Below are 13,670 nucleotides of genomic sequence, written 5' to 3' on the forward strand. Positions count from 1 at the left end.
GAGTGAGCAAATGCTGAAGACTAAAGCAAAGGAGGTGTTACCTTGAAGTTAAGAAGAAAATGATTAGAAAGAGAACAAGGAAAGTAAAGAAGAAGTTGTTAAGGTTCAAAAGCCACAAAGTGAAGCAAAACCCAAAATCTAAGTTCCTTGCCCATTCCCTCAATGATTGCATAAAATAGAGGAGGGTGACAAATTGAGGAAGTTCATGGCAAAACTTAGCTATCTATTGATAAACATTCCGTTGCTCGATGCAATCCAAGAGATCCTAGGATATGCTAAGTTAATCAAAAATTTGATGTTTAAAAAGAAACTTGTCAAAGGTAACACCATTGAGGTCACTCATAGGTGTAGTGCTATCATGGATAGTGAAATTGCCAAAAAGAAAGATGACCCTGAAGCGTTCACTATTCCCTGCACAATCAAGATGTATGAGTTTTCAAAAGTTCTATGTGACCTTGGTGCAAGAATTAACTTAATTTCATTTTTCATCTACAAGAAGCTTAAATTTAATTCCCCTACACCAACCTCTATGCACCTCTTAATGGTGGATCGATCTATAAAAAGGTCGGTTTGAATTTTGTTTGATATTTTTTTTAAAGTGGACAAGTTTATACTTTTGGAAAACTTTATGCTATTAGATTTTGAAATGGACCAAGAGGTACCTATCATCATTGGTATTCCTTTATTGGCCACCGGATGAGCCACTGTCGATTTAGATATGGGGGAAATGACGTTTAGGGTGCAAAAGGATGAGGTCTCTTTCAAAATTTGCAAGATAAAGAAACAAATGAAGGAACTCTAAGTTTTATCTATGGTGGATATTAAGAGTGAGAAGGTTAGTGAGAAATGGCTCGAAGGCCCACCTTGAGAATAGAAGAGGGAACACATCGTGCCACGATGATAACTAATGCGCTAAGTGGGAGGCAACCCACATATGCCATGAAAGTGGTTCATATCCTTTTTGTTATGTTTTTGTAGAATAGATTTTAGTTCATGCATATGAATGACTCATGCATTTGTGGAACTATGGAGCACATTGGATGAGCTTAAAAAGAGGGAGTGTGCAAATTTGCATTGAAAACTAAATAGGGGAGAATTCTGTAAAAAGTGAGAAAAGAGTTGAATAGGGGAAAATAGGGTAGCAGAAATGCTCTTAGTTACCGAGATCATGGTCACTAGGTGCAATCGCGATCACCTGCGTGTTTGCAATTGCAATTACCTACCCACGGTCGCGGTCACTTTAGCCTTTTATATCAATAGATTTCTCGCTATTTTCCTTACAATCCCTTTCAAGTTTACTCTTTAATTGGACCAAATTATAGATAAGTTTGTGAGCTCTCTGACAATATTATTGCATCTCTCTTTCATTACAAATCCGGTAGGTGTCATGCATCCATCCTTTTATATTTGAAAATAGGCCTTAGAATAAACGATTAAGAGAAGGCCTAGAGTTTTGATTGTTATGCTTCCATGATTTCCATACCTGGTATTTGTGTGGTATTGGATTCTTAAGCAAGGTGTGTACACAAAAGGGGAAATATTGAGTACCCAAAAATATGTGAAAAATATATATAACTGAGGTTTGCACACCAAGTGTTTGATACATTTTCCAAATTAACATTTAATAATAATGTTTGCATTTGAAATGGTACGTTTGAATAGTTATTAGCATTGCTCAATTGGTCTTCATGTAAATCCATTTTGTAAAGCATGCTAGTGGCCTACAAGTTTGGAAGAGTTTTGGACATGAAAACCTGGTGCGAAACCAACCTCTGGTATCACAATCATAGTCATGATCCATGATCAAGGTAATGTAAATATGATCATGGCCTGCGATTATGGTAATCGAGGCCAATTTCCTACCATGCCAAAACTCCCGCGCTTTAAATTTTTAGCCAAGTACCACAAAGTACCTATTCTAATAAGCTTTAGTGAATAATGTGATATAGTTTGCATGTTAAATTATCATTGTTTGTTATCATTTATGCCTATTGATTTTAGGACAACCTCATGGACAAGTATGATCACATTTGATTCTGGAACTCAAGTTACACACTCACTATTACAGTGATCGTCCAAAGACAAAGCTACTTTTTGAAAAAGGGATTTGCTTGGAGAATGTGTCAGAGAAATTACCAACGTTTTATGACAAACTTGAAGCCATAGGGTGGTGGTGCTTTTCCCCATATCCGTACATTGCACTGAACAATGGGTCCGTGAATTTTATGCAAGCATCAGTGAAGTTTCTTTGTTGGACCTACTCAATTTAACTATTAAGATCCAGGAACAATCGGTGACAGTTGGGGTGGAGAAAACCAATAATGTTTATGGGCTCCAACATGCAGATATGTAGATAGTCGAGTCACTCCTTACACTTACATGATAATAGTTCTAGATCTATTGGCTCAGATGATTGCTTGCATTCTAGATATCATCCCTTTGGATGTTGGTCAGCTCGTGGTCAATGAAGTAGATCATTTCAAAAATCAAGGTGGTATGCATTTTTTTCCTCTCTCTGATTACTGAGCTTTATAGGAGAGTGGGGGTTGAAAATTATGCTAGTGAAACATGGGTATGCCCTGGTGCCCCAATTTACCCCTTGAGGATTCATGGAGAGGGCAAACCTGGCAAAGGCAAGAAGAGAAAGATCAACTTGGAAAAGTCGACATTTATTGAGCTTGAGTCTTATAGGCCACCCACCATCAAACCTATTGAGGAGATTGGAGTTGATATTTCAGCCATTAATGAGCTTTTGTCTATCCTTCCCCAAAGATCGAGAGAGTCTTTCACCACTCACCATTCATATGTGTCACAACCGATTATGAGAAGTACATAGAGAACTAAAAAAAGCAAGAAGCTACCATTGCTAGGATTGATAAAGCCTACTCCTCTTTGGTGGAGTCATACCAAGACCTCTAAAGCGTACATAGAAAGATGGTCACAAGAGGAAAGAAGAGGGATAAGTTTTTTTATCAAGATGTGGAAAGATGTGAAGGGCCTATGAAAAGGTCTTAAAACCCTGATATCAACTTCCTTCCTCTTAGGTGGAGAGTGATGATTATTCCCTAACAGAGAGGTTCGACTTTTAGGAGAATGATGATGATGCAGAATGTGAAAGAGATTGCAGCCCTTGATGCGATTTTAGGGAGCACCTTTATCTCTTTTATCCTTAATTATTTATGCAGTGGAGACACTGCTACCTTTTAGTTGGGGATGTCTCCACATTTAGTTGATTTAGGCATGTATTATTGATATTTATGCATGTTTTTCTGCTTTTTAGGATGATTCTTATTTCATTTTATTTGGGTTCTAATATTCGAGCACTCTATCGGTGCCCAAATTTGCATAGATTAATTAATTTGGTTGTATCTTGTTACTTTATTTTATTTATTTTTGACAAGCTTTTCCCAATGATAGACTGAGTGACGACATTATTAAGTGGAAAGTATCATAATTGGGTCTTTATCCATGGATTATAGGGGATGTATGAGTACCCGTGGCATCATGGTCAATGCAAGGAAAGTCTGAGTACCTGTGACATTGATAATTTGGGATCATATTCATACCCATTGGCGAAGTTTGAGTAGCCATATGGGTGATTCACCTGTATTAGATCCACAATGTGAGACAATAGCTTGGGTTGCTTCCATGATTAGAAAATTACGTATGGTGACAAAGTAATGCAAACACACACCTCCATCGAAAACATATTTGCAAAATTCAAAGGCATGGATGTGAGAAACCTTGTGAAAAAACTTATTCTCTTTTTATGACTCCAAAAATTGATTTTGGAAAATTAGTTGGTACTCAATTTTTGGCTCGAGCGGGAGGAACAATTGAATTCCCTCGATGAGATTCATATGCCATGTGTGGGAGCTTATTTGTGTATATCTCATGTGTACTTGTAACATGTAGAAATTTCCCTATAGTTTTTCTAGGCTAAATTTTAATCATTTGTAAAATAATCCTAGGCCATCCTTGTGACATTGGAAGCCCACTTTAGTCTAAAGAGACTACTAATACATAGATATAATCTTTAGTCACCCACTTTGAGCCTTTGGAATTTCCTTTGGAAAACACATTGTAAAGCTTAACCCTTCTATTATGCCTCTCTTAAAACCTATCCTCCTGGAACTGAAGAATGCAAGTTGAGGCTAAAAGCCTAAGTTGGGTGTGGTAAAAGTTTAAAGAGGTGTCGTTGGGCCACGAAGTCATAAGAAAGTTCCAACATACTTAAGTAAGTAAAGTAACTTTATTAGAAGAAAGAGAGTGTCCAACAAATGAAATAAATATATGAATTATGCACAAAAAGAGAGAGCGAGAGAAGTGGAAAAAAAGTGGGAAAACCAATAAAGGCAGTGTAGGCACAATAGTGAAAGAAAAGAAGTGGCCCAATATCAAAATTGAAAAAAGTGTGTTGTAGAAGTTTAAGGAGGGTTTAGCCTTTTTGTCCTAGATTGACATCCTACCCTACCCTAAACCTACATTACAAGCTCAAAAAGCCCATCGTGATTCCCAACCAAATGTGATCATCATAGTGATGATTGAAAATAGCGACAAGCTTATGGCATGGTACTTTTTAGCATTGAAAGGTCTTGAGAGAGAGAGAGCGTTTTCACTTAAACTCCTTATTTCATGGTTGATAGATAGGTATGTGAAATCTTCTTTCTTTTGAGGAGGCATGCGATCAACTTGAGATGGGTGATTTTGTCACGTTTTGAATAATGAGACAAAAAGAAGTATAATATGGTTAAGGTTAAGAAGTAAGTCATTTCTACAGTATTAGTAGTTGTCACATGGTTGCTCCTTAAAGTCTATTGTGTCCTTTAATATTCCATTTTATGTTGAGGGGTGTATTCAAAATAATTTTTCCCATGGGTGAAGAGCTTTTTGTGGTAATAATCAAGTTAAGGTCATCATGATCATTGGGTAATAGAATGTGGTCATACATGTGAAATTGTCTCATGATAAGGGATGGTGTTACTTGAGGACAAGCAAGGTTTTAAGTTGGGGGTGTTGATGATTTGTGATTTTACCACTCATTTGCACTTAACTTTCATGCACTCTATCAAGTTTTGTATAAATAAATGAGACATAATCATGATTTAATGCACTAATATCCATATTTGCAGGCATAGAGTTAGTGAGATGAAAAGACGTGGATTAAAGATAAAGAGATCAAATGAAAGCAAAGAAGTGCAACTGAAAACCTAGAGTAGTCATCAACCCCAGTTACCGTGATCGTAAGCCAAAGGCCGTAGTCACGGGTAGTCAAAATGGTCAATAGAATGTGATCATAGAACCATACAGTGGCCGCATTGGCTGTGGTCACAAAAATACTCACGCGATCGCGGTTAAGCAGGAATGTTGCATAGGGTAGTTTTGTAATTTCACTTGGCCTAATCCCAAACCTTATATAGGCAAAAACCCTTTCTTTCTTGAGGATTTCTTACCTCATAGACATTTTTTGAATTTCAAGTAAAAGCCCTAGTTAGGCAAGATTGTAACTAATTTTGGAGAATTAAGTTCTTAGTATTTTGTGAAGAATGAATGCTTTGGATAATCAATATGGTATATATTTCTATACTTTTTTCATGAGTAGCTTAGTAATTTAGCCTTGGGATTATGTTGAACTAAAGTAATTTTTGTGTGGGTCTTGATGGGTTAGCATTATTTTTTGGTGTTGATTATGGATTCTACCATTGCTTGAGATTAGTAGTTGGAATTTGTAGGTATAAACCCTAAATCTCCAAATAGGTTTGATGGATGAAAACCCCAAACTCTATAAACCCTACATCATCCATGAAAGAGGGATGAAAATGAAGTTATCAGAACCCATAGCATCCTTGAAAGAGGGCTATAGGGTGACAAGGAAATGGTGGAAAATCAAGCCAATGGTTTACTACTTTTTGCAATTATAGAAATAAGTGTGATTAGAGTGTGAATCATGCCAAGGGCATTATCCTAGAAATAGGGATGCCCGATTGAGGTTTTGGGTGATTATGAATTGCACACTTGTTAGGCACTCGAAAGAGCCAATGGGTGAAATCCTTGTGGTTTTGTTGAAAAACTAACAACAAAGACCTTCGACCTAGCCTATTTCTTACTCAAAAACTAAGTTTCATTTTAAATAACAACAAAGACCTTCGACCTAGCCTATTTCTTTCTCAAAAACTAAGTTTCATTTTAAACTTTCAAAAACCTATGTACTTCTTACCTTTAGGTAGACATATTACCATGATCGTCTCAAACCTTGCATTTAAATCAAAGTGCTAAATTAGTGTATTGTTTACTAAAGATCGTTACAAACAAATTTCAAATCATTTCCCCCCACACTTTATTTTACATGTTGTGTTTTTTAGTATTTTGGGTAACCTTTTAGTAGTTAGAAAACCCATAAGATTTGAAAAGTATACTTCGCTCCTTAGGGATTCGACCCCAACTCTAGTTGGGTTCTTGACAATGATCGTCTCACCCCTCTAACATGTCAATGAGTTAAGCATTATCAAGGTCCCTTCTATTGAGTTAGTTTTGTAATGTCTAAATTTTAGGAGTTATTTCCCACGGACTTGCAAGTATGCTTATAGATTGAGACATTGACTTTTTTATTAATTAGGAGCTGAGCACTCACCTCATCTTTATTCCTCCCATAGGATAGATCTGACTGAGTTAACAGAACTTAAGACTCAATTGTAGGAGTTTTTTTAAGGGATCCAAATGTCCAAGTACTTTTCTATGGTGTGCTCCATATTGTTTGTTAAGAACCATGATGGTATCATGAGTGTGTATAGATTATTTATATTTGAATAAGGTGACCATCGAAAATCTGTTCCCATTGACTAAGATATATGATTAATTTAACTAGTTATTGGGTGCTTTAGAGTTTTCAAAGATGGATTTGAGGTAAGTGTATCATTAGTTGAAGATCCAGTCCAAGGATATCTTTAAAATAGCTTTCAAAACATATTATAGTCGTTATGAATTCTTAGTGATGTCCTTTGGGTTAACTAATTTGATGAAAGATTTCATGAGTTTGACTAATGGTATAATTAAACCTTTCTTTAATTCAATTGCTATTTTATTAATTAATGACATTTTGGTTTACTCTAAGAGTAAGGTGGAGCATGTAAGATAATTGCACATAGTCTTAGGTATTTTGATGGAAAATCAACTTTATGCTAAATTCTCTATGTGCAAATTTTGGATGATGTTTGTGTCTTTTTTAGGGCATATGGGATTTAAAAGAGGGTGATGGTGGCTCCCCAAAAGATTAAAATTGCTAAGTGTAAGGCTAGGTCTAACTCAGTGACTGAAGTTCAATGTTTTTTAGGTTATGCTAGTTATTATCGAAGGTGTATCCCCTCATTAATTATCTTCTAAGTTGAATTAGAAGGTCTTTGGTTTTATTTTGGGTCGGCCGGTATCGAGGCCAAGCCCACAATGCTTGTTCACTGGTATACAAGGTGCAAATTAATGTTTTTTAACCCTAAGAATGGATAAGAATTTTAGGATAAAAGTTTTTCCTCATCCAATATTAGGTGTTGTTATATCTGGGACTAAGCTTGATATATTAAGTAAGTTTTTGTAGATGAAACCCCTATCTTTCCTTGGTTCTGAGTTAGAAAATGCCTTTGAATTTTTTTGTAGATTATCATGTTTGATTGTACAAGATGGGTATTATAAAGAAGTGTGGTGTAGAATTTTTAACTTTCTAACTAGGGTGATGCTAAGCAGTCATAGATGGATTATGTATAGAGTTGGTCTATAGCTTTACCTCCATTAACAGGGACTCTATTCCATGTATTGTCTTATAAGGAGTATGTGCCACACACTTGGTGTTATAAGAAGAAGGATGGGTTTCTCACCCTTGAGTTGGGAAATATAACTGTTGAAACCTATTAGGCTATATTGCATGCCTTGTCCAAATATGTCATTCGGTTTCTTGATACTGAAGAGGATAGAACTAGCATATTCATTTATGGTATTGAAGATAACTTCATCAGGAAAGACCTTTAAAGATATGTTTTACTTTGTAAAGAAGGCAGAAGGAGTTAAATAAGTTAGGCATGAAAAAATGGTAGCAAAGAAAGCCTAGAACCCAAGTAACTTTCACAGATCTTACTTCAGAGGTTGTGGTCATAAGGCCTACCTTGTATGTCCAAAAAACTTAGTTCTTCCATTATCTACATAGGGTTTGTCAGTTGCCACTTAAGAATCTTTAGGTGTAGAAATCAAAGTGGCTTGGTATTCTTATGCTAGAAGACCTTCGTTAGACCAAGCTTGTTTTAGTTCAAGCAGTGTTGGGCACATCAAAAGGAATTTTCTTAATACTAATCAATCTATTTTTTAAGGTTAGTAATGTAATGAACCTCAAGTTTATTTCCTTGATATACCTGTATTTGTAGTGTTTCAAGCTTTCCCACATTGGTACAGGTCATTTATGACTTGTCAAAACTATTGGTTCGATGGTCGGATAATTGGTTTGGATTTTAGGCTCACTTCCCTATTTTAGAGATTTAGATGTTTAGGATTTAGTCTTGGACCAAAATTCCTAATAGATTATGTTGGATTACAATTTCAATAGTGCCATCAACTCTGGAATACTGATTTTAGGGTAAATGGACCCTTGGTTCATGTCTCGAGGCTTTCAGACTTATTTTGGTCTATTTGGTGATTTTAATGAAAAATAAAGTAATAGGTGTGGGAAGCACATTTAGTCAAAATGATCTTTGATGAATGTTTTGATGCTTTATTGGATCTGGAATGTAATTTACAATAAAATTTCACTATTGGATCATGTTCATAATGTTCCAGATGAGTTTTAAGGGTTAAAAACAAGATTTTGACTTTGTTGGTGCTAGTGTATTTCCAAAAGAGAACTTTGACCATTTGACCTTATCGCATTAGTAACAAAAATCTTGCTTAAGAAATATTACTACCCACTTATCAGGTCACTTAAGAGATTAAAGTGTCGCTTAAGCGACCATCGTTGAGTATAAGACTCCATATTTGTTTTTTGACACTTTGGGAACTAAAAAGCTTTGGTTTTGATGATTTTAAATGTGTTTTTCTTATAAAATCATTTTCTATCAATTTAGGACTCTATTTTACCCATTTGTTAATAACCACTATTTTATTTTTCATGATTTCCATTCAAGTTGAGAATCAAAACCCTATTTTCACCATTTTTGGGGCTTGGGAACTCAGATTTAGGAGATTCCAAAGGATTTTTTGAGATTTCTTCCATCGGTAAATTTTCTAATCTTATCATTATAATTTCTCTTGATTTAATCTTCAAAATAACTTCAAATTCTTGATTATAAAATAGGATTTTGGGTTTTAGTCGGTAAAGTTTGAAAATGTTCTTTCTTAGATATGAACCTCATTTTTAACTCATTTTGCATGGGTTTTTAGTTGCAGTCTCCTATTTGTATGAGGAACGTATTTCAAAAATATATTATGTTCTTACTGTTTTTATTATCGAACCCGTTTTGGGGTCCATTTTAGAGTCGTCTTGAATATAGCAATATAGATCTTATTTTAATCCTAATGTTGTGTACATTACAATTTTGATAGCGTGGTGGCATTTTAGGATCATGGAGTGATGATGAACTATTTTTGGATGATTCAAGGAATTTTGGTCCGACATCGAGGCAGGCTTCTATCTACACTTTTCATGAGAGTGTATTATGTATATATATTTTTTGGTAAGAGTGTATTATATATTGCTTGTTACATAGGGATGTTAGTATTTAATATTGGGTAGAACACCATGAATCAACCTAACTTATGAGTTTGGGTGCGAGACGGGTAATTGACCCGTAAGGTGAAATATTTATTATGCTTTTAGGATTCTATTACCCTAGGTACTAGAATATTAGGTATAGTTGAGACTAATGAACTATTAGTATGATATTTAATACCATACTTGGTGGGTTGTGATGGTTCTCTCAGATTATGATGTAATGGTTATGTCGTATATATTATTTGCCCAAAGGCCATGATTATGATCTTTGCTAGATTTTGAGAAGTGGTTTTATCCTGGTGAAGGACGTGGCTATAGTGTATAGACATTTAGATGCTTATAATCATATTGATTGGATACTGGTGATGGCAATCATAGATTTGGTACAATTCTAGCTAATAATATTATTTTACTATTATTTTCCTAAAATAGTTTTATTTCAACTTGTCATTTTTGAATGGAATCTTTCTTAATGGGAATCGTACCACTTTTATGGATGATATATGAGCTTCTGAGACATAAAATGATGTTTTCCATATTTAACCGAGATAGATTCCAGTACATGACTCTACTATCTAATTAGATCGAGAGGGACTCTGACCCACTCTACACTTCTATGATGATTTTGATAATATGAGTTTCAATTCAAGTCCAATAGATAATAATAGTATTGATAATATGAGCTTCAGATTGTGTCTAGAAATTGATGATAATATTGATAATATGAGTTCCAGTTTGAGTTCGGCAACTAATGATAGTATTAATACTATGAGTTTCGGTTCAAGTCTAATGATGGATGATTGGTTATGATATTATGGACATACTTGGGATTCATTCTTGCATGTGTATTACCTATCAATAATATCCGCCTATATCTATCAACTTTATAGGGGGTGCATAGGTATAGGTGATGAGGATTGCTTGTGGTGTATTATATGTTGATTAGACCTTCCTGGACTATGACAGTAATGGCATACGAAAGGGTCAATTAGGTATTGTTACCTGAACTAATTGGTTACAATATTTTGTTTCTTTAATGGTTAGGTCGTGAAATATTAATTATTGTACTAGTAGTGCAATTCGAGCTATGTTTTTTATTCCTTTATTTTACGGCTATTTTATTATGAATGATTATCTTATGTTTAGACGTATGGATTAGAGATCTTAATTATTTTAGCACTAGTTCCTTCTATGATTGGGAGGCCTTGAGATACTAGTGTGACTACCTTGGTGGTACCATGGTCTAGCCATTTTATAGACTTACATTTATGTATGTAGTTATAGTATTATCGTAAATCCCTTTCTTTCTTCAGTCATATTGTATATCCATTTCTCGGCCTAACATATCCATATATATATATATATATATATATATATATATATATATATTCTTCTATCCTTTATTCTACTATTGGCTAGTGATAATACAATATAGTTCTTAGGTTTCTAAGTATGGTTAGAATAGGATAAGTTCATCATTATTGTCTTCTTAGATTTACTATGTAGTGCTTTGATAGTTGGGTGTAGTTTATATTTGTGTTGCATGTCATTTGCATTTTTATTAACTCTGGAGCTTTGTCGACAGTTTCTTACTAAGTAACACGTGGTTGGTACTCATACTATACTTCTGTAGCCTGTAGATCATAATACAAGTTAACACCATTGTTGTGTTCATCATATGGAACAGATATGGTTCAAAGATATAGGGTGAGCTCCTTATGTTTAGAATATTACGTTCCTACCTCTTATGTTCTAGACTAATCTCTATGTTTTATTCAAAGATGGGTGGTATCAATATATTTATTTAGTACTTCTCGTTGTAGTCTAATTTTATTAGAAACTCTTATACTTATTCTACCAGGTTTTGGGACTATCTTTTTTATTTTTGTTGTTTTACTATATTTATTTTACATTATTCCTTCATTTCTCTTGGTAGTCCATTACTAGTATTTTCAAATTACGGGTTGGCTTACCTACTGGTGGGTTAGTAGGTGCCATCATGACCTATGAAAGTGGGTCATGAAATATTTGTATCAAAGCTAGGTTTACCAATATGTTAGTACAAGAGCTACGTGTCTGGTAGAGTCCTACAGACCGGTGCAGAGAAGTCCGTAACCAATCTTTAGTAGGCTACAGGACATTCCTAAAAAATTTTAATCATGACTTCTTATCGTGTGTTCGTATTTTTATGTGCCTCCAGTATATTCTTTGAATCGATTTTGTCCCTTATGAGCGATATAAGGTTATTGATTGATGAAGATGAGACTTTGACATGCATTTTGAGAGATTCAATGCAATGCTAAACCAAAGAGTTAGGGATGGATGTCGAAGATCTTCAGTGTTAGCCCAAGGATTTGGGGCCATCCCATGATCTAGTAGAGTTTACGATCGCTTCAGACTTTCGAGATTCAATATTGGGGATTCAGGGACTCCTTACAGATACCTCAAAGCCAGGGATAATATTTGATTTATCAAGAAATTCTAAAGCTAGAGTTGGGCCTTTTTGTGTTTAGTAGGGTTCCATGACGGCTTTAGAGTATGATATTTGGTTTCTTGTGTGTGCTTGGCATATTTTATGCTACATCTTTCACAACATGACATGGTGCATAGATATATTAGAGGATTAGAATTGCCACTCTATTTGGAATCAGAGAATTTGATAGAAACTAGATCTTTCTTTTCTCAGGTTATTGACCATGCAAGGGCCACAGTAAAATTATGTATGTAGATTTATGGTGTGGCGGTAAGATACAATATCATCATTATAGTATTATTAATATACCATCCAAGAGTAAGGATCTTTTTGATATAATTCAGCCTCACTTGGAGCATCTCGATTTTACGCATGTAATGTTTTATATTATGGGTGCTCAAATTAGTCATGGAGAACTCCATAGGCAGAGTTTTTTATGTGGGTATTTGAATCATGGAAACCATTTTGGATTAGGAGGTGCAATATCTTGGAGTATTCTAGGACCTTTTTTTGTTTGTGGCAAATTAGACATTAGTCTAGAGAGTGCCCCAGGCATGAATTAATTGTTCAAATAGAGTCAGCATATACAGCCTAGAGTTCCTGAGGTGTGTTATGATTGTAGGAAGGATGGTCATTTCTGTAGAGAGTTCCCTGGGTATTGGTTCATCAGCCAGGTAGTATTATCTTGTGTTCCTCACTAGGTTAGTGCAGTAGTCATTTGGTATGACTGTAGATATATAAATCATTGGTCCAGAGAGTGCCCCCAACAAGAGATTATTAGTCACTCACCTTATTTATATAAGTCTCACATTGTTTCGGCATCTTACATTTGAGGTAGTATGTATAGTGCCTTAGTTGATAATTTAGATACTCAGTATGAGTTTAAACCCATTCAAATTTGTTCCCCCTTCGATTCGCCAGGCTTGTGACTTTGGGTTTAACCATGATAGGTTTGGCTTTTTATTTGATTTCTTTACCTCTTTATTTTTGTGTATTCGGGTTCTGAAATGCATCAATGATTATATGATATAGTAGGTTTATATTTGTTGTTATGTACCTTGATAAAAGTTCATGATTATATGACTACCCCATAGATGATTTCTTTTAGTAGTGCATGGAGTAAATCTATTGTAATATTTTCTCTCTATAGTTGTACATTTTAGTTCAAGTCCTATTTACCTTTGTATATTGGCCTTCTTATGGCCCTAGAGTGGTACTTGCTATTAATTTCCATTTTTGTACCACCTATTCCTTTATATTTATGTTATATCATTGTAGCTATTATTTTTATTGTTTGATACTGATCAACCCTTGCTTGGTAGATGGCTAGATTTTTAGTATCTAGTAAGAATTCCTTTCCCCGTGATTCTTATTCGTTGACTTAGGCAGCTGGATTGGTTGGAATATTTCTCTCTTGTACTGAGGTGAGGTTGGTTGTTCTCCTCTTTTATT

The sequence above is a fragment of the Capsicum annuum genome, chromosome 5, assembly GCF_002878395.1.
Source record: "Capsicum annuum cultivar UCD-10X-F1 chromosome 5, UCD10Xv1.1, whole genome shotgun sequence".
Classification (NCBI taxonomy): domain Eukaryota; kingdom Viridiplantae; phylum Streptophyta; class Magnoliopsida; order Solanales; family Solanaceae; genus Capsicum; species Capsicum annuum.